Genomic DNA, 23,432 nt, shown 5'->3' with positions numbered 1-23,432 from the left:
TTCCTGCTAGGCTCTCAGCTCCACAGTCCAGAAATCATGTGGGTTCGTTCATCACTCTAATCAGGAAAGCAGTGTTTTGCCTCATCTTTCACAAACAGCCAAAGAGAAACTAGTGGAATGACTTTGAGCAAAAAGTGTGCTACATGAAGGTTTTGTTATCCTAACCTAAGACATAAGTATACTTTACCAGAATAAAGTCATATTCAACCCTAAGTTTCTTATCTTTGGTTTTTTGCTTTCGTTGGATGCAGTATACACGGACATAAAATTGCGTCTGCCGTAGTGGTCTAGATGAAAGTGGGTAATAAACTATTTCTCAAGGTTTCTTTCAGCCAACTTTATTTGAGCAATGCAGGAGCATCTCTGCTAATGATCTACTAAATTGGGCCTATTTGGTTTCCAAATATACTTGACTGGTTTTTAAAATGAATGTTCATGTGATGTTACAAAAAAAAGATGATAGCCAGGCCTGGTGGCTCATGCCAGTGACTGAGGATGCTGAGGTGAGAGGATTTCTTGAGGCCAAGAATTCAAGACCAGCCTGGGCAACATGGCAAGACTGCTCCATCTCTAAAAAGTGAAAATAAAAATAAAATTAGCTGGGCGTGGTTGTGCAAACCTGTTGCCCCACCTACTCAGAAGCCTGAGGCAGGAGGATCACTTGAGTCCAGAAGTTCACAGCTGCAGTGAGCTATTTTTGTGCCATTGCACTCCAGCCTGGGCAACAGAGCAAGACCATGTCTCAAAAACAGATGGCACTACTACTGTTTTTGAGATCATTTAATCAGTAAAAGAGAAGGGTGCCATAGCAAAATGCCTTATGTTGGCATCTTCATGAAATCTCTTCTTACAATAGTGCCTAGTTTTCTTTTGGAGAAGTGCTCTTCCCCAGCCCTGCGGTCCCCATGGCAGGGCCAGTAGGGAATTCACACCCTCTGAACACGTGCTAAAACAGAGTCGCTCTGCGTCGTCTATGGGAGCTTTCTGCCATGGCTGGCAATTAAATTTGGAAGTATAAGCCAAGGACTGATAACAACTATCTTGCTCATCACATAGATGAGGAGCCTATCAAGAAAGAAGCAAATGAGAGAGAAGCAGAACAGAAAAAAGAGGGAAAGACAGCGAGCACCTGGGTGACATCATTTGACCCCTCTCCATGCAGCCATTTGTAACTCAGGATTCCCCAAACACCTGATGGTGAAAATGCCCGATTTTATTTTGTTGCCACTGTCCTCACCGGCTTAAGGAAGCTGACTTGGGTTTCTGTCTCTTGGAACCCGAAGGATCCCAACGACGGTGACACTGCTGGCTCTGCTGTGTTGCAGGCACTTAAAAATCCTGTTCACGATGATTTCCTCTTGCACCACGGTCACCTCCATCTCTTAATGTGCACATAGTATGTCAGCACAGCTGTTAAAAATGGTCTGGTTCAATAATCAGGAGACCTAGAACACAGCTCTGGGCCTGCCACAATCTTTACCTGTCCTTGATTGAATCATTTAAACTTTCAGCCTTTAGGGTAAAGGAGGTGTCTGGCAGGGAAGCCCAGACCGACTGTGGAGGCTACAGTCATGATGTTGTTCAGTCTGAAACAATCTTGGCCTCCATATCACCCCCACTCCCCAGCACGTGCCCATCAATGTTCCAAATACCTCACCCCAGATCACAGAGTGAGGAGGAAGGCTACTTTGGAGAGGGGACATTGAAGGGGAGAAGCTAGAGTTTGGGTTTAAAAAAAAGTGTTCATAGTAAGCTTTCTGTTTCTCATGCTACTAGTAGGATTCAGATATCTATGCTTCTCAACAGGAAAAGTAAACATTGATTGAAGAGCTTTACTTTTACTAATATGTTCTTCGTGTGCTCCCTACAATAGCCCTATAAGGTAGGTATTGATATTCCGCTGTTACATACAAGGAAACCTAAGCACAGAGCTCCCCCAGGTGTGGGGAAAAATGGGGAAGGGGAAGGGCTTCAAAACCAGAGGCTCTGAGTCCAAAGTTGCGGCTTTCCTTACAGGAGCTCACAGCTGCTAATGCCAGTCACCTGGGCACAAGAGCGGCTTCACAGAGCTGGGGTGAGGGGGACAATGCTGTGGGAGCCATACCATTAACAAGCTGTTAGTTATCATGCCCCGCAGTGCCAGGTGAAACACAGCTCCAGATGGGAGCTCCGCACCAAAGGCTGGGAAGAAAAACCTCATGGGTTTTGTCTAAGCTATCACATCTGTCACGTGCAGGTGGCAAGCAGGAGCTTGGGAAAGGTGCTGATGAGCAGCCTTTAAAGTCTTGCAACGTCCAGTGCTCTTCACTTGGGTTTGTATTAAAGTCAGGTTTGTGGAGTGAAGGCCAAAACAAAGCAAGTGGAGCATCCGGTGGGTACCGGAGTCAAGACGTCTAAGCTCCTGGAGCTGGAGGGCTCTCAAGGTTGTTTGCTGCAAGTTGATCAAAATGTATGAATTTTTCCATTTCAAAAATATCACATGGCATTGGAAAATGTCATCAAAATAAAAATCACACACGCATCAAGAACTTAGAGCATCAAGCAAATTTATGACACTCAATGAGACGAATGGAAATTTAGAACTAAAATCTGATTCAGTACAATGGACAAGAGAATTATCATTTCCCAAACACTAATGGTGGTATCATTTGCTGAAAATAATCCATGCCCAACAACTTCTTCTCATATGTGTATTTCTCTTACATCCTTCAACTTGGTGAATTTAAAACCAATGACTTCTTTTGGAAGGATTATAACTAATAAATCAATAAAAATTACTCTAGTGAATTAACATATATATGCATACCTATATATACAGCACACAAATATACATAGCTTTTATGTATAATTGTGATAAAGCCGTTAGACACATTGTGGGCCTAAAATAGGAAGCTCCTAAGGCTGGTGACGCCAGCACTGGCCATGGCATCAGCCAGGCATCTGCAGGCAATGCCCACGTGAGTCACTGCTGACATGCACCGGGCTCATCAGATGGCAGCACTGCCATTAACCCCACTTCAGAGATGAGAAAGCCAAGGCATGCAGTGCTTATGTCTCATATGTAAGATCACACTGCTAGACAGGGGCACTCCCCAAAGAAGATTCATACTGTTAAATGTTTACCTACCCTACTTGTCTTTAGCGAACAGGAGACTTTATCCAGACTTGCCTTCAGGTATTTTTTACATAAGGCTATTCAAATGTTCAACAAATGGTAATTATGCACCCAGCTGGTGTGATGCACTGTGGTATACCCTAGGGCTGAACTGTGAGGACAATGACCCTTAGGTGACCCACAGTTCCTGACCAGCCGAGTCTCCCATGCAGCGAGCAACGCACAAGAGACAGAGGAGTGCGCGTGGGCACATGAGTCAAAGCAGTCAGAGAGAGGCACCCGAGCGCGAAGCCTTCCATCCAAGAGTCAGCACAGGCTTCCTGGGTAAAGTGATGGATAAACAGAGTCCTGAAAAAAAATGCAAATGCAGGTAACGTGCCTATGAGTAGAGAGGAGAGGAAACCTGGGTGCAAGGGGAGACGGAGGAGTTCAAATGGTACATCAAGGGGAAAAACGAGCTTGTGCAGGGGAGCTTGGCCCTTCATGGCCCTAGTGACTGACACTCAGTGTGAGCTGGGCAGAGCAGGTGTCAGCAAGTCCCTGTTGCTCAGGGTCCTGACCCCAGGGGAAGGAGGTAGAGCTTCATTCCAAGGGTGATGGAAAGCCCAAGACAAAGATCTTCAACCTGCCTTGACAAGTATTTACAAGCCCAAGACGAAGATCTCCAACCTGCCTTAACAAGTATTTACTGAGCACTGTGGGTAAAGAAGAAAGACTCCTCTCCTAAAATAATTCAAAAGTGAATTACAGGGAAAGAAAACCTTGTTGCTACCACCAAGGTATAAAAACATTACTATGGTGATGATGATGACACAAAGATGATGGTGACAATGACAATAACTAACACTCAATTGCATCTAACCCTTGATAAAGCACTGTTTAATATCCTTTAAACTGTAACCCTCACAGCGATCCCAAATGAGGGGCTCCCTGGTTGCATTTTGCAGCATGGCACACTTACTGTGCTGTGGCAGGAACAGACTGAATCACCATTGTGTGCATATTGCAATTTCTAACTTAAACCGGCCTGAAGGATGACCTGGTCTCAATGCTTCAGTGGCTATGTAGATATGAAATATGACCACAAGTCAATGTCATAATAAAGTATGAGATGAGAATGGTCATTAAATGGGTGCTTAGCAAATTGAAATTTTGTGTTATGAACCAAACACTAAACATACAAGTCTTCTGACTTATTTAGAAATTATCCTTTTCAAAATCAGCTAAAAATATCTGATGCTGCAGTATCCATGGAAAAAGACAAAACAAAACTCAACATAAAACAAATTTCCCTGGTCCTTTCTTGCCATGTTTTCTGCATAGGAAATTGCATTTTAAGGTGGTAAAGATCTTTGCAGGCAGAAAAGTATCCTTCACAAAATGCAGGCTTTGTCTGGATGATAAACAATGTGTGAGTGTTAATCTAAGGACAGAAGTCCCTCCCCTGATGATTTTTGGCCTAGGGTTGTTTGCTCATCATCTAACGCAAGGCAGAGGTAATTAATCCACGTTGGAGGCCTTTCACCCCACGGACCTTGCCCATTTTCTAAATCAATCTTGGGGTGGCTTCATGGCCAAAATGAGGTACATGGGGAACGAGGGGTTCTGGCTTGGTGATTTGGCCGGTAATTTGAAAACCAAGACACGGTGTGCAGTCGGCCCGTTAATTCTAATAAAATGACCTGCTTTTCCTCAGGCATGCTCTGTTCTCCATCACTTTCATTCACCACTGTGTTTTCCCACCCTTTCAAGAGCCCCTGTTCCCTTCCAAGTCTCTTACATGATTTTTCCGACTCAGGTCTCCACTCTCTCCAATTCTTCAAGCACATCAGCACCACCCAATTACGTGCCCTACGAAACCACTTTCAGTCTGTCTCCCCCTTGTTGAAAAGCTTGGATGCCTTCTGTTGACTCTTCACAAAGAGCCTGCATCAAGCACTTCCTACCGCACTCGCCACTGCCAGATGCTGTGAAAACACAGAACCACAGACCAGGTCCCTCACAGGCCACGTCCACGGATGAGAAATGCACCACGTCAGGCACCCCAGGATAGCAAAATCACTTTGCATCTGGCAAACTGGGACTCAGACCCAGCCTGCTGTGACTCGCTAAAAAAAGAGTACACCTTTGCAGGTCACTGCCACTACATGTGTAGCTTTAGAACTAAGTGAGCTCTCATTACACGTGGTGGCCTCTTAATTTATCCTGGTCCACTTCCTTTCTCTCCCTCTTCTATCACAACACACAGAAGAAAGTTTTACCACTTTGCTTGACTCTTTTTTTTTTGAGACAGAGTCTCACTCTGTCACCAGGCTGGAGTGCAGTGGCCCGATCTCGGCTCACTGCAAGCTCCGCCTCCTGGGTTCAAGCGATTCCCCTGCCTCAGCCTCCCGAGTAGCTGGGACTACAGGCACATGCCACCATGCCTGACTAATTTTTTTCTTCTTCTTTTTTTTTTTTTTTTTTTTTGTATTTTAGTAGAGACGGGGTTTCACCATCTTTGCCAGCATGGTCTCAATCTCCTTACCTCGTGATCCACCTGCCACACACTTTGCCCTTGGTTAACAAAATAGCATCTCACATCATGGAAATTAAAGGCTATGAAAGGCTATCAGACAATCCTATCTTCACCTTCTGTCCCATCTCACCTTCTAAGTTCTCTCCTGAAAGATTCATTCTTTCCTATTTCAGAAAACAGACAGTTCAATCTGGCCCTTTCTTACACATATCTACCATATTTAAAGGAAGAAGAAAAAAAATCAAGATCCACTTCACTCATACAGTGCTTTCCATCTACGATTATATCTCTTCCCACACCTCTGCTGAAGAACTTTCTAAAACATTGGTCAAAATTAACAGACGCATTTTGTTACCTTCCCTTCCTGCTTGAAGTCCATGAAGTTTGACTTCCCACCATTCCACTGCAGCCATCCAAACTAATGCTACCAATGTTGTCCTCAACGGCAAATCCAACGGGCACTTTTAAGCAGCATTTTATTTAGCTTCTTTTTGGCTTCTGGTGTTTTTCACTACTCTATGTTTTACGTGAGACACCTTGTACTTCTGGTTGTCTTCATGCCTCTGGCCCTTTCTTCACAAATTCCCTTCAGGTCACCTTTTCTTCTGCCCGCCCTACAGTGGGGCTGCTCCATAGATATTTACACTTGAGCCTCTTCTCTTCGCTCAGCTCAATCTCCTGTGTCATCTCGTCCAAACCTGCAAGCCTTGTCTCTAACTCAGATTCTCCCCTTCAGCTCCAGACATTGTCCAAAAGTCATCTGCATAGGGAAAAGCCATTTCCATATTGGCACTGCTATTGGCCTTTTTCACTGTGTTAAAATTTGCACTGGAGATGCAGTAGCAATAGCGGGCAGAACTGCAGAAGTTTAACACTAACCAAGGCAGTGGCTCCATAGGAATGAAGAACAGGAAACAAAGCCACTCCCTCACTACAATTTTTTTAAAAACATGATTATCTGCATAAAAATATTCAAGGAGTTAATGATTGCTATTTTAACAAATTAATGAATTTTACTAAATTTCTGTTTCAATTTCTAACACGGTAAATGTAGAGATAATCTACATAAACCAAAACTCTTTGGGGTCCTCATATCACCAAGAGAGTAAGATATCCCAAGTCCCTTGAGAAATCTTGCTCTATACTTCATTTCCAACTGCCAGCTGCATGTTTTTCCCTGGATTAACCTCAGTGTGCTTGAGAGGAGTCTTTGTTTTTCCCCAAATATCTCTTTTTCTGTCCTCTCTGTCCCCGTTCCTGACACCGCTAACCCTCCTGCCATGTAAGTCACAAGTCTCCAAGCCTTTCTTGCCTGCTCCTAGACCTTCCCTGGTTTTGCCTTGCTTGCAGCTGCCCATATCCAATAAGCTCCCAGCTCCTGTCTATTCTGCATGGAAAATCACTTTCAAATTCATTAGCCCTCCTCTAGTCCCATCATTGCCATCTACCACATGCTAAGACTGAATCAATTAATATTTACTCAGCAACGTCTATGTTGGCCTCCTGTGGCACCTACTCTAGACCAGATTTCCCAGCACACATCCCCAGCCACCTTCTCCTTTGCCTGTCTCAAATCCAGAGATTGGAAAAGCAACAACATTTAGTCCCCTGGAGGCATAGGGAGCCATCTGACGTAGCTCCACCTAAGGAAGCCAAAGTGGAATTGTGCTGGGGCTTCCCCTTCCTTCCTTCTCCTCTTCCTTTATTGACTGGAGTAAATACTAGAATTGCAGTAGCTATTTTGTGACCATGAGAAAAATGTGAGAGAAATAGAGGGGCATAGAGGCTGAAGTTATTGAGCTCTAAGCCAATGACAGGCCACCTAGTTCTTTTCTTTACAAACCAGAAAGTCAACAGAATACACCTATTAGTTGGATCCACTCTGGTTTGGTTTTCTATAATCTTCAGCTCAGAGAGTGACTAAGACACATCTCTTGTTTTTCCTGCCTCCATTCTCCATCTTCTGAAATGCATTGTCCTCACTCTGTAAGAGAGACCTTCGCAGGGTGTAGTGCACTGCCATAACACCAACCTTCCAAAATCTCCCCTGACTCATCAGCTAAAATTCACACTCCTGAACCCAAAATCTAAAGGTCATCTGTGGACTGCTTCCCCCTGCCTTCCAAGTGCCCCTTTCTGCGGCAATCCCAGTCCAAACTGAACCCCATCATCTTAAGCTGCTTCCTCATCCCCAAATGGCTAGGTACTCTTCTGTTTCTTCCAGTTCCTTGGTTTTCTCTTTTTTCCTAAAATTCTTCCTTTCCTTACTTTGTTTTTTTCAGGAGGGTTAGAAGGATGCACAGGTGTTATCAAATCATTATCCAAACCTCTCCACATCTTCCTTCCCAGGGAGACAGAGATGGCCATGCTCTGTTCTCACAGTACATGCTCAAGTCCTGCGTGATTGTCTGTGTTGTCTGAGGGATTTTGATCTCTCCCCTGGGCCAGGAGCTCCTTGAAAAGCAAAATAGATTATATGCACTTAATAATCCCTGGCATCCTACACAATCCTTGGTGCATTAAGCCATTCTTGCACTGCTAAAAAATACCTGAGACTAGGTAATTTATAAAGAAAGAAAGTTTAATTAGCTCATGGTTCTGCAGGCTCTACAGGAAGCATGGTGCTAGCATCTGCTCAGCTTCTGGGGAGGCCTCAAGAAGATACAACCATGGTAGAAGGCAAAGTGGGATCAGGCATCTCACATGGCAAGAGTGATAATGTATTAGTCCATTCTCACATTGCTATAAAGAACTACCCAATACTGAGTAGTTTGTAAAGAAAACAGGTTTAACTGACCCATAGTTCTGCAGGCTGTACAGCAGGCATGGCTGTGAGGCCTCAGGAAACTTACAATCATGGCAGAAAGGTGAAGGGGAAGCAAACACATCTTCACATGGCAACATGATAGAGAGGAGAGAGACACAGAGAGAGAGAGAGAGAGCGTGAGAGCAAAGGGGAATTGCTACACACTTTTAAACAACCAGATCTCATGAGAACTCACTCACAAGAACAGCAAAGGGCAAACAGCACCCGTGATCCAGTCACCTCCAAGCAGGTCCCTCCCCCAACACTGGGGATTACAATTCAACATGAGATTTGAGCTGGGACACAGCCTAACCACATCAGGGAGCAAGAGAGAAAGTGGAGGGGAAAGGTTCTCTCATGAGAACTCACTCACTATCACAAGGACAGCACCAAGACATTCACGAGGGATCCACGCCCATGACCCAAAAACCTCCCACCAGACCCCTCCTCCCAACACTGGGGATTACAATTCAACATGAGATTTGGTGGGGTCAAACATCCAAACTGCATCACTTGGCAGAGTGTAAAGTCTCAATGGTTATTGTGTAAATAAATGAACTTATTATCTCCAATAAAGCTAAAGGTTTTTTTCTCTAGTCTACCAATGATTTACTTTTCATTCACCTCTTTATTAAATATTTTAATCAGTACTGATTTGTCTTATATTCATATTTTTACATAGCTGTGACTTGGATGTGCAAGGACATCTCAAAGTGTTTTATTTCCTGCTAACATTTTTTGAACCATGACTAACAGAGTGTCAAACTGAATCAAATGCCTTTAAAATTCTTAATTAGTGTGGTTGGATGTTGCCCTCTCTTAAATTAGGGTATGCAGCAGTCATCTATTTTTTTATTTATTTATTTTTATTTTATTTTATTATTTTTTTTTGGAGACGGAGTCTTGCTCTGTCGCCCAGGCTGGAGTGCAGTGGCGCAATCTCAGCTCACTGCAAGCTCCGCCTCCCGGGTTCACGCCATTCTCCTGCCTCAGCTTCCCAAGTAGCTGGGACTACAGGCGCCCGCCACCAAGCCCAGCTTTTTTTTTTTTTTTTTTTTGTATTTTTAGTAGAGACAGGGTTTCACCATCTCTAATGGAAGGTTTCACATCAAATGGAAGGGATGTGAAGGACCTCTTCAAGGAGAACTACAAAACACTGCTCAATGAAATAAAAGAGGAGACAAACAAATGGAAGACACAGGATGGTCTCGATCTCCTGACCTCGTGATCTGCCCACCTCAGCCTCCCAAAGTCATGTATTTTAAACTCAGCCACCGTTAAGCCAACAACTCCTGCTTACCAGATACATAGTTTGTTTTGGTCCTAAAAGTGAATATATTTCATCTATGGGTAAGCCATAATGCATCTTCCAAATGTCACTGTCTATTTTTTAGGAGAAATGCAACTATAGAAGAACTGGGAGAAAATCACCTGCTAGTAGGAACCCACTACAGCACATTCCCCTAGTTGCAGTGGACACCCAGTGCACATCCTGACCCAGGGTCACTCTGTCTCAACCCAGGAAGAGGCAGAGGCCCTTAGAACAAAGGCAGATTCTGAGAGAAATAGTTTTCTGATGTGTGTAAACGTCCTGTCTGTTTAAACTTGTTGATACTTATTTCCACAGAATAAAACCTCTTTTTTAAAAATCCAAAACAATGTCTCATGATGTTCAGTTGTGGTTGGGAAATATGGATGCCCAATAAGCATTAAATATGTACCATGGTACATAAATGTACCTTATACTCATCTACTAAAATTAAAATGCTAAAAGATTTTCATGGACCTGGTCAATAAATCAAACTCGTGGCACAGTGAAAAAAGCAAACAAATAAAAAAATCTTGACAGGAGTTCAAGGAGAGGGGTTTGTTTTTTACTGAGATATAACTCATATATCTCATATATGATAATTACTATCATAATTCACTATTTTAAATGGTAAAATTCAGTGGTTTTTAGTATACTCACAGGTTGTAAAATCACCATCACTAATTTCAAAACATTTTTATCACCCCAAAAAGAGGCCTTGAACCACTTAACCACCACTCCCATTCTTCCCTCCCCAAAGTCCCTGGTAGCCACTAATCTACTGACATGGTTGGGCTCTGTGTCCCCAACCAAATCTCATTTCTAATTGTTATCCCCACATGTCAAGGGAGGGACCTGGTGGGACGTGACTGGATCATGGGGGAAATTTCTCCCAAGCTGTTCTAGCGATAGTGAGTGAATTCCCACAGATCTGAAGGTTTCATAAGTGGCAGTTTGCCCTGCTCTCTCTCTCTCTCTCGCCGGCCACCATGTAAGATGTGCCTTGCTTTCCCTTCACCTTCCACCATGATTGTAAGTTTCCTAAGGCCTCCCCAGCCATGCAGAACTCTGAGTCAATTAAACCTCTTTTCTTCATAAATTACCCAGTCTCAGGTAGTATTTTTATAGCAGTGTGAAAATGGATTAATACATCTACTTTCCATCTTATGGATTTTCCTATTCTGAGCAATCCATGTAAATAGAATCCCACAGTGTGTTGCCATTGGTGTCTGGCTTCTCTCGTGTAGCACGATGTTTTCACAGATCCTTCAGGTTATAACACAGCTGAAGAGTACACCACTGTATGCACATCCCACAATTTTCTTATCAATTCATCAGTTAATGGACATTTGGGTTGCTTCCACTTTTTAGCTAACATGAACAATGCTGCCATGAGCATTCCTGTTCAAGTTCTTGTAAGATCGTATGTTTTCATTTCTCTTGATATATACACATAAGTGGGATTTCTAGGGTGTATGGTCAGTCTATGTTTAGCATTTCGAGGAACTGCCAGATTAGTTTCTCTAGCAGGTGTATCATTTCAAATTCCCACCAGCAGTATATGAAGGTCCCAATATCTCCACATTCCCAACAACATTTACTTTCCTTTTCCATTTAAATTATCGTGATCTGCTGGGTGTGAAGTGGTATCTTCTTGGGGCGTTGACGTGCATTTCACTGATGACTAATGATGGTGCACAATTTTTTATGTGCTTCTTTATACTGTATATCTTCTTTGCAAATATGTTTATTCATTTTTTTAACTACTTTTTAATAATAGTTTGGTTCTTATAAAAGAGTTGTAAAACTCTTTTATATAGTCTGGATTCAAGTCCTTATCCTAACCAAGGGGAGCCATGACAGACGGTACCTGGAAAAACAGGACGCTCCCACCCAAATACTGCGCTTTTCCAATGGCCTTAGCAAATGGCACACCAGGAGATTATATCCCATGCCTGGCTTGGTGGGTCCCACGCCCATGGCCCCTTGCTCACTGCTACTGAAACAGATATATAGACCAATGGAACAGAACAGAGGTCTCAGAAATAACACCACACATCTACAACCATCTGATCTTTGACAAACCTGACAAAAACAAGAAATGGGGAAAGGATGCCCTATTTAATAAATGGTGCTGGGAAAACTGGCTAGCCATATGTAGAAAGCTGAAACTGGATCCCTTCCTTACACCTAATACAAAAATTAATTCAAGATGGATTAAAGACTTAAATGTTAGACCTAAAACCACAAAAACCCTAGAAGAAAACCTAGGCAATACCATTCAGGACATAGGCATGGGCAAGGACTTCACGAGTAAAACACCAAAAACAATGGCAACAAAACCCAAAATAGACAAATGGGATCTAATCAAACTAAAGAGCTTCTGCACAGCAAAAGAAACTACCATCAGAGTGAACAAGCAACCTACAGAATGGGAGAAAATTTTTGCAATCTACCCATCTGACAAAGGGCTAATATCCAGAATCTACAAAGAACTTAAACAAAATTTACAAGAAAAAATCAAACAACCCCATCAAAAAGTGGGCAAAGGATATGAACAGATACTTCTCAAAAGAAGACATTTATGTAGCCAACAGACACATGAAAAAATGCTCATCATCACTGGTCATCAGAGAAATGCAAATCAAAACCACAATGAGATACCATCTCATCCCAGTTAGAATGGCAATCATTAAAAAGCCAGGAAACAACAGATGCTGGAGAGGATGTGGACAAATAGGTATGGTTTTACACTGTTGGTGGGAGTGTAAACTAGTTCAACCATTGTGGAAGACAGTGTGGCAATTTCTCAAGGATCTACAATTAGAAATACCATTTGACCCAGTGATCCCATTACTGGGTGTATACCCAAAGGATTATAAATCATGCTACTTTAAAGATACATACACATGTATGCTTACTGCAGCACTATTCACAATAGCAAAGACTTGGAACCAACCCAAATGTCCATCAATGATAAGCTGGATTAAGAAAATGTGGCACGTATATACCATGGAATACTATGCAGCCACAAAAAAGGATGAGTTTATGTCCTTTGCAGGGACACGGATGCAGCTGGGAACCATCATTCTGAGCAAACTGTCGCAAGGACAGAAAACCAAACACTGCATGTTCTCACTCATAGGTGGGAATTGAACAATGAGAACACTTGGACACAGTGCGAGGAACATCACAAAACCAGGGTCTGTCATGGGGTGGGGGGCAGCAGGAGGGATAGCATTAGGAGAAATACCTAATGTAAATGACAAGTTAATGGGTGCAGCAAACCAACATGGCATATGTATACCTATGTAACAAACCTGCACGTTGTGCACGTGTACCCTAGAACTTAAAGTATAATAATTTTTAAAAAAAAAAAAAAAGAATTCTCAAGTGAAGCCATCTGCTCCTGGATTTCTCCAGGTGGGAAGTTTTTTTTTATTATTATTATTACTAACCCAATCACTTTACTGTGTGTTGTTTTATCGTCCTCTTTCCCTATAAGGTCAGTAATATTGTTCTTCCTTTCATCTTGAATTTTGTCATTTAATTATTTTCTGTTTTTCTTGGTCAGTCTTGTTAAGGCTTTTTCAACCTTTTAAAGGTTTTCAAAGACTGACTTTTGGATTCATTGATTTTTTGCTATTCTGCTGCTATTCTCTAGTCATCTGTTTCCACTTTAATCTTTATTGCTTCCTTCTTTCTGCTAGCTTTGGATTTAGTTTGCTCTTTTTTTTTCTAGTATCTCAAGATTGAAGGTTATATTATTGATTTGAGATATTTCTTCTTTTTCAACATAGATGTTTACAACTATAACCTTCTCTCTGAGCCCTGCTTTTGTTACTTCTTTTGATTTTTGGTATCTTTTTAACTCACCACTGTGGTTTCCTATTTACCTTTTGATTTCTTTTTGGATCCATTCGTTATTTAGGAGCATGTGTTCAATTTCAACATATTTGTTAATTTCCCAAGTTCCCTTCTGTTATTGATTTCTAATTCCCTTCCACTGTTGTCAGAGAATATATTTTGTGTATCGTCAGTCCTTTGAAATCAAATTGGATGTGTTTGATGGTGTAATGTAGAATGTACTTAGAGAACGCTTCCTGTACACTTGAGAGCTGTTGCTGTGTAGAGAGCTCTATAGATACCTGTTAGGCGTAGATGATGTACACCATCGTCAAGTTTTCTTTCTCCTTGCTAATCTTCTATGTCTTCTATTTATTACTGAAAATGAGGTCTTCAGGTCTCCTACTAGTGTTGAAGTATCTATTTCTGCCTTGGATTCTGTCCATTTTGGCTTCATGTATTTTGGGACTTTGTTGTCAAATGCAGACATGCTTGTTTGTTTGTTTGTTTGTTTGTTTTCTTTTCTGAGACAGGGCCTCCCTCTGTCACCCAGGCTGGAGTACAGTGGTACAATCTCAGCTCACTACAACCTCTGCTCCCAGGCTCAAGCATCCTCCCACTTCAGCTTCCCGAGTAGCTGGGATTACAGGCCCGCACCACCACATCTGAATAATTTTTTGTATTTTTAGTAGAGAAGGGGTTTCACCATGTTGCCCAGGCTAGTCTCAAACTTCTGAGCTTAAGCAATCCACCAACTTGGCCTCCAAAAGTGCTACAATTACAGGCATGAGCCACCACACCCGGCCTTATAATTGTTATATCTTCTTGATGGGTTGACATTTTTATTATTATAAAAGTATTTATTTGTCTCTATTAACAAATTTTGTATTAAAGCCTATTGTATCTGATATTAGCATAGCCAACCCAGCTCTATTCGGTTGCAAATATGTTTGCATGGCATATCTTGTTCCAACCTTTTACTCTCTGCCTATTTGTGTCTTTTATTCTACTGCGATTCTGTTGCAGACAGCACATAGTTGGAACATTTTTTAATGCATTCTGCCAGTCTCTGCCTTTTAATTGAAGCATTTCGTCCATTTAATGTAATTATTAGTAAAGCGAGATTTATACATGCCATTTTCTCTATGTCTTACATCTTTTTTTCCAGTTCCTTCATCGTTGCCTTCTTTTGTGTTGAATATTTATTTCCTACTGTACCATTTTAAGCTTCTTGTCATTTCCTTTACTATGTATAGTCATTTTCCTAGTGGTTACTCTCACAAAAACAATTACCATCTCAAATGACACAATTCCCTTCCAAGTTAATGCCAACTTAATTTTAATAGTATACAAAAATTTTGTTCCTATATAGCTTCATTCTTCTCCCCCATATGGTATTATTTTCACATATTACATATCTATAAATAGTGTGCCAATCAACATACATTTAAATTATTATATTATTCAGTTGTCTTTTTCATTGTAGAGGAAATAAAAGGTGTAATTACAAGCAAATGTACAAACATACACTCTTTCCTATATACTTATGTAGTTACCTTTTCTGGTGCTCTTTATCTCTTCATTTGGAATTGAGTTACTGTTTAATTTTCTTTCATTTCAGCCTGAAGGACTCCTTTTAGTATTTCTTGTGGGTTAGATCTGTTAGCAGCAAACTATCTCAGCTTTCATTTATCTGGAAATGTGTTAAATTTTTTCTTTATATTTAAAGGCTAGTTTTGCAGGATATAGAATTCTTGGTTAAGGCTGGGTGTGGTGGCTAACGCCTGTAATCCCAGCACTTTGGGAGGCCGAGGCAAGCAGATCACAAAGTCAAGAGATCAAGACCATCCTGACCAACATGGTGAAACTCTGTCTCTACTAAAAATGCAAAAATTAGCTGGGTGTGGTGGCAGGCACCTGTAGCGCCAGCTACTCAGGAGACTTAGGTAGGAGGATCACTTGAACCCGGGAGACGGACGTTGCAGTGAGCCGAGATCATGCCACTGCAATCCAGCCTGGTGACAGAGCAAGACTCCATCTCAAAGAAAGAAAAACAAAGAATTCTTGGTTAAGAGTTGGTTTTTTCTTTCTTTCAGTACTTTGAATATGTCATCCCACTGCCTTGTATCATTGTTTTGATGAGACGTTAGCTATTAATCACACAATTGTGGTGTAACAATTCACTTCTCTCTTGATGCCTTCAATAGTTTTCTCTGTCTTTCAACAGTTTAATTATCATATTGGCTGTTCTTGCATTACTAAAAAGAAATACCCAAGACTGGGTAACTTACAAAGAAAAGAGGTTTAGTTGGCTCATGGTTCTGCAGGCTTTACAGGAAGTATGGTGCCAGCCTCTGCATGCCTTCTGGTGAAGCCTCAGGAAGCTTTCAATTATGGTGGAGGGTGAAGGGGCAGTAGACACATCACCTGGCAAAAGCAGGAGCAAGCAAGAGTGAGTGGGCAGCGTGAAAGTGCCACACAGGTTTAAATGACCATATCTCACAAGAACTCACTGTCATGAAGACAGCATCAAGCCATGAGGGAGCCACCCCCCATCATCTAAACACTCCCATCCCCATGATGTAAACACTCCCACCAGGCCTACCTCCAGCCGTGGGGATTACAATTGAACATGAGATTCAGGCGGAGACAAATATCCAAACTACTTCAATTATGATGTATCTAGGTATGTGTCTCTTTGAAATTCTCCTATCTGGAGTTTGCTGAGCTTCTTGGATGTTAGATACATGTCTTTTATCAAATTTATAGAGTTTCAATGATCAAGGGCATAAAACATGTAACAATTCAGTCTTAAAACAGAGTCTATTAAAACAAAAACTACCACATAGAGTCTTTCAGGTAACTCTGCTACTCAGGGGGGTTTCCTCTTAATACGGCTTCTGCCTGATCACTCATTTGCCACTTGACATTTTTGTCAATTTGTCTTATCAACAATCTATCTTGTTTCTTTTTTTGTTTTGTTTTTTTCTGAGACAGTTTCCCTCCCGTTGCCCAGGCTGGAGTGCAATGGCGTTATCTCGGCTCACTGAAACCTCCACCTCCCAGGTTCAAGTGATTCTCCTGCCTCAGCCTTCCAAGTAGCTGGAATTACAGGTGCCTGCCACCATGCCCAGCTAATTTTTGTATTTTTAGTAGAGACGGGGTTTCACCATATGGCCAGGCTGGTCTCAAACTCCTGACCTCAGGTGATCTGCCTGCTTCGGCCTCCCAAAGTGCTGGGATTATAGGCATGAGCCACCGCACCCGGGCTATCTTCTTTCTTAAAATTATATGGTTACATTCCTTGGGTGACAAGAAACATATATTATATTCATTTTTATTCCTGACAATGCCTAACATGGTGAATTGCACACAGATGTTCAAAAAAAGTTTATTGATTGGCGAAATGAAAAAAAGATTTCAACTTAAAGAAACTTTCATTTTGGGAGCACAACTATTATTCATAAAGGTAACATAATCTTCCTGAAATCATATTTATGAAATGCTTTCTTGTAAGAGACAATTTATAGTAACTTATACATTCAACATGAACCCTATCAGCATATTCTTTATTTTTTTTATTATTCAGATAATGCATTTAAGATTTATGGATATTTACTTTACCAGTATTCTGTACCTACAGTGTAATCACCCTAGGTAGAAACAAATTTCTGGAATTTTATTCCTTCCCCACCTATTATTTCTTAACAGACATTCATCATACACTTAATTTAGACTTCAGAGGATAGAATGCCATTTATATACATTAATACCTTTATTTGAAGTCTCTGCAAGCATTTTCTTCTCTCAGTTATTCCCAAAAGGTCAAATGTGTTTAATCACATTTTACAAAATAGAATAAAAGGCAATTAGCAGCTTTCAGTGTACCAATTTAAGTTTTTTAAATGACAGCTTTAAAACTTAATAATATACTCCTCAGGAAAGCTCTATGTACAAAAAATAATAACACCTGCACAAAATTATTTCATGAACACCACTTCTCAGGCCTGGTCCCCCAAACTATGGAATCCCAGAATCTTAGAAGATATCTTAATGGACACATGTTACAACATCCCAGCCAAGGAAGGGTGCAAGGGACTAAGGGGGGCTCCCAGAGCAGGGGACTCACCACCTTCAGAAACAGCCTGTATCCCATTCACAGACTCTAAAATTCCTATTGTTATAGTTATGAATGGTTTAAGAACAAAGAAAGAAACATTATTGCCTGCACCCACCAATATCTACCAATTATCTAAAAAGAGATTGCCGGTGTCAAGGGTCAGGAGACAGAGGCAGAGAATTCCTTCTCTACATCCCATCAACGTGTGGATGGGCTTCTTGGATGAGCATAGTGAGAGTTCTGAGTTCAGCTAAACACAGGACAGATGAGCAGGTGAGTTGCAAGGGGTTGGGGGCAAAGCCGTGGGAGTCAGGCCCTGTTTATGAAGAAGGGCAATGGATCAGAAGAGCCCAGGGAAGTCCTCAAAGACACAGACGGTGGAGGGACTTTGTGCAAGGCCAAGAGAAGCCTGTCTGGTGAGAGGCCAGTGAGGTAAAGGTGCGCTGCTACGGAAAGGGGACGAGGAAGATTCCTCGAGCTGCAATGCACCCTCATGGGATGGATGCCCCAGCAACTACCTAACCCATCATATATCCCCATGTTTATGCATTTACAAGAAAACCATCAACCCTGGATTTTTTATTGCAATATTAAGTAATATTTTATTCTATCATTAAATAGTACCTACACCTTGAGATGATGATACTGGAATATGCAGTTTTAAAATGGCTTCAACTGAAGACATAATATTCTCTTAACTGCTGAGTCTATGAATTCTTTAAATAAATATTATTCACTTAAAAAAAAAGTAAATGACCCACTGATCTTATTTACACTATAACTGCAGTCATTTTTATATTTGTTTTTAAAATTCTCTTAACCACAGATGACAACACCAATGAACCAGAATCTTTTCTCTTGTATGTAGAGAAAATCATATCAAGGCCGGGCGCGGTGGCTCACGCCTGTAATCCCAGCACTTTGGGAGGCCGAGGTGGGCGGATCACAAGATCAGGAGATTGAGATCATCTTGGCCAACATGGTGAAACCCCATCTCTACTAAAATACAAAAAAATCAGCCAGGCGTGGTGGCACACGCCTGTAATCCCAGCTACTTGGGAGGCTGAGGCAGGGGAATCACTTGAACCTGGGAGGCAGAGGTTGCAGTGAGCTGAGATTGCGCCACTGCACTCCAGCTGGGCAACAGAGCAAGACTCCATCTCAAAAAAAAAAAAAGAAAGAAAGAAAAGAAAATCATATCAAATGTGTATAAGTATGCAGAAGGAAAATATGAAGCTTCTTCTTACTAAATAAAATAATCAGCAAGCCAAAGTGGAAAGAAAAATTAGGCATCTCTCTGCAGCATTACAGATGTGGCCAGAGGAAGTCACTATAAAGCGGACAATATTAAAAGTCATTACACTTGAAATCTATTGATTTTATCTCAGTGTCTTTCAAAATTTTGATCACTACAGAAAGGAGATACTAGACTGGAACAATCTCAGGACCCAGATGTAATATTCTATGGCCAAGTCCTTTATTTTAGGCTCACTGCCACTTCCGCCTCCTGGGTTCAAGCGATTCTCCTGCCTCAGCCTCCCAAGTAGCTGGGATTACAGGCGCCCATCACCACACCCATCTAATTTTTCTATTTTTAGTAGAGACAGGCTTTCACCATGTTGCTCAGGCAGGTCTCGAACTCCTGACCTCATGATCTGACCACTTCAGCCTCCCAAAGTGCTGGGATTACAGGCGTGAGCCACCGCACCCAGCCAGCGGGAGTTTTTATATAGATAATCATGTCCGCTGTAAATAGAGACAATTTAATCCCTCTTTTCTGCTCTATATGCCTTTTCCTTTTTTTCTTGCCTTATTGCAGTGACTACAACTTCCATACCATGTGAAATAAGAACAGGTGTCCTTGCCTTTTTCCTTATCTAAGGGAAAAGCATTCCGTCTTTCACTATTAAAACGTGATGTTAGCTCTAGAGTTTTACTGTAGATGCTATTTATTAAATTGAGGATATTTTCCTCTATTCTTAGGTTACTGAGAATTTTTTTAATCATGAATGGTGCTGGATTTTGTCAAATGCTTCTTCTGTGTCAATTATGATAGTTCAATTTTCCTTTAGTAGGCTGCTAATATGGCAGATTACATAGATTGATTTTTCACTGTTGATCCAGCCTTGCATTCCTGGAATAAACCCTTCTTGGTAATGGTATATAATTCTTTTTAAACCTTTCTGGATATGATTTATCAACATTTTGTTGAAGATTTTGTGTTTATATCCACGAGAGATAGAGGTCTGTAGTTTTATTTTTCATTTTATTTTTCATTTTGTATTTTCTTGACATATACTAAAAGTACATTATTGTCATATGAAAATCTGGGAACAATTTTATATTTGTAAAAGAATCCTTACATGAAAAAAGATTTGGGATTGCCAGGCTAAATGGTCACTTTACCAGGCTAAATGTCCCTTTCACGTTTATGGAAATATAATTCAATTTATGAAGAATATTCAGGTATTAGAGAGTGATGAAAAGACATTCTGGTGAAGGTATCAGGCATCAACAACTTTAAAAAGCATGTGCTCATCCAAGTGGAAAAAAGCTAGTTACCTAAAATGGGGGCATCAGTTTGCCTTCTGACTTTTTTCTAGTAACATTCAAAATTCTAAGCTGGGTCTAGAGATATCTTAATAAAACTATACTGCAATAAAATAATTTCATCTCACACTGTTTTTCAGGTATAAAGGCAACAAATTAATATTCTCAAATATGCAGTAACTAAAGAATACAGTGTCTTCAAGAACTTTATAGGAACAGAAAATTAGTTCCATTTTGTTTGGGAAAAAAAGCACTCTTAAACTAGAGCATTTTGAGGAACAAATTTTATTTTCAATGCAAGAAAACTGGTTCCAATCACAAAGGCCAATTATATTTCATTCAGAACACAGAGGTAGGATGATGGAGGATGACTAGATTTGGCATTAACTGGATTAATACAAACTCTTAGTTTTTGGCTTTTGGCTTTGTCAGCTTACTGGCATTCATGCTAGATCTATAAATAATGAGATAAATTGTATGGCCAGCTCTCTGGAGAATAATTATAACAGTATCTGGTACAAGAAGATCCACATTCAGCACTGCTTTCATATCAGCATTTAAACAATCACATTGTATTAGTCTGTTTTCACATTGCTGATAAAGACATACCCAAGACTGGGCAATTTACTAAAGAAAGTGGTTTATTTGACTTACATTTACAAGTGGTGGGGAAGCCTCACAATCATGGCAGAGAGCAAGGAGGAACAAGTCACATCTTACATGGATGGCAGCAGGCAAAGAGAGAATGTACCAGCAGGGGAAATGCTAGATGCTTATAAAACCATCAGATCTCGTGAGAACTCACTATCGCAAGAACAGTATGAAAGAAACCAGCCCCATAATTCAATTATCTCCACCTGCCGGTCCTTGACATGTGAGGATTATTACAATTCAAGGTGAGATTTGGGTGGAGACACAGAGCCAAACCATAGCACACCTTATCAAAATTTAAAAATACAGTACACATAGATTTTTTTCCTTACTCATACTACTTATGTTATCAGAAGATACTTAACTTAAAAACTTTAAGTACAGGGAAAGTTTATTTATCTCTTAGAGATAATAATGTAGTTAAGAATTAGCAGTCACATAGAAAGACATGCAAATATTTAAACACTGAGTTTAAACACTGGGTTCAAAACTTCACATCTAACAATTTTGAGTACTATTTTAACCCTTAGCATTTGAGGGAAACAAATTGAATGCATAGGTGCTCTTTTCCACCCAGCTATTTTATTTTTTTTTTGAGGGGAAAATTATAACAATCTCTGAAAGTCTTACAAGTTATTAAACTCCTTCATGCTTTTGAAAACTTACGAATTTCTGTAGCTAGGGTAATGTAATAGTTAAACGGATATTTTATGGATCTGATCAATGTAAGCAATAAAAATTCTGAATGATCTAAATTCCATGTAAACAATTTTTTTCACAGAACCATAGAAGCTTGGACCTTAAGAGACCATCTGCTCAATTTGATTGGTTATCGGCTCTGAAAATGCAGACGCTATTTATTTTTAAAATCCTGGACTCCACCTTCACCTTCAAACCAATTAAATCAGGTAGTAGATCTCACAAGGTGGTCTCTGGACCAGCTGCAAATCCTTGGGCCCCATCCCAAATCTACTGAATGAGAAATTCTGGAGATGTGGCCAACAATCTGTATTCAACAAGCTCTGCAGGTGATTCTGATGCTTGATAAAATATGAGAATCTCTGATCTAAGGTAAGGCCAGAGCATCACGGGTACTTTCAACTGCCCAGCTCATTCAACTGTGCAGCCAGTTTCAAACTCACTGACCTTTTCCAAATCCTTCTTGTATGCATGAGGATACAAAAGACAGCACTTCAGTAGCAATGAAAAAACAGGATTCAGACCAAACCCTCAGTATCCTAATGTTCATTTTATCCTTTCTACAATGCTCCACAACTACTCTCCTCACTTAGGCAGAAAGAACTGAAGAGATTAAAAGATTTGTTCAATCTTACCCAAGAAAACTTTGGATTTCTATACCTCGTTGTCAAATTTTGAATCCCTATGTGCTATATGGCAATAAAATGTGACTCTTAGAAAACCAAAATATGAAAACTAACATTTACACATCCATTTCTGGCTTGTAAATATTTCTAAATTATAATCCAATTTTTTTTCAATGGAATGACTAAGTTTGATTCTTTATATATGCTAGCCCTATTTTGAAAATATCTCAAATCTAGGAATCTGTGTATTCACTCAGTGTCTATCATGTAAAAGTTCCTCTGGGGCCCATGAGGCTGTGAAGAACACAGGGCACATGGGCCTGAGGACGCTACCGAAGCCTCTTTTGTAACCTCGCCCTGAGCCAGAACACTGAGACCTATTTCTGAAGCTACACTGACATACCAGAAAATTCTCTCTAGAAGGAAAATGACATGCTTTCCGTTTTAAAAAACACTCTCATCATCAAACCTAGGTGACCCTGAAACAATGTTCCCAAACAGCATTTGTGTACCCTGTTTCCTTTCTTTCCCACAAAATGGGCAGATTTCCACTGAAGAACAACACATTTAGCCCTGCTCCCACCCCTACTCTTCTGCTTTCTTGGATCTTTGCTATTTCTAAATGGAGACTTTGTGTAACAAGTGACCACAATGGCAAGTCACATAGCAAGACACTTGTCTATCATGCTGATCGTGTCTTTCACTCAAAGTTGTGTGCTGCCAAGTCCCCACCTATATTTGACCTTCACACGTGAACTCTAGACCAGCAATGATGGAAACTCCATTCATCTACTCAAATCTCCTTAGAGGAGCAGATGCAGTTCCCGGCCAGAGTAAGTCCGAGGGAGGCACACCCGTCACAACTCCACCCAACATGCCCAGGCCCAGAGAGCTGGAGTCAAGTCCCACCCGTCACAACTCCATCCAACATGCCCGGGCCCAGAGAGCTCCCTGCAGCAGGAGTTAAGTCCCAGCTTAGGAATTCCTCTCACTGAGTGGACGGACAAATCTCATCTGCTAAGTCATAACATTTCAGAAGTAACGATGCACCCCAGACACCCACAGGGAATGAGTTCTCAGAGATGTGGCCCCTGCTGGGTCCAGAACCCCACGCAAGGCCCTCAGGAGGCCACGTGCCAACTCACCTGTTCTACAACCAATGCTATGGAGTAATTGCTCACATGATCTGTTA

General features: G+C 41.0%; 1 protein-coding gene across 1 annotated transcript in view; it reads right to left on the bottom strand.

The window, feature by feature from the left end:
- Nucleotides 1-16,000: 16,000 nt before the first annotated feature.
- GALR1 (galanin receptor 1) overlaps nt 16,001-23,432 on the bottom strand; it is a 123,556-nt gene continuing 116,124 nt past the window's right edge. Inside the window, exon 6 of the transcript XR_008495487.2 lies at nt 16,001-16,021. The gene's annotated coding sequence lies outside the window, so the exon portion shown is untranslated. The remainder of the gene's footprint in view (nt 16,022-23,432) is intronic.

This window comes from Pongo pygmaeus, chromosome 17, assembly GCF_028885625.2.
Source record: "Pongo pygmaeus isolate AG05252 chromosome 17, NHGRI_mPonPyg2-v2.0_pri, whole genome shotgun sequence".
Lineage (NCBI taxonomy): Eukaryota > Metazoa > Chordata > Mammalia > Primates > Hominidae > Pongo > Pongo pygmaeus.
This window is presented reverse-complemented; position numbering and strand designations above follow the sequence as displayed.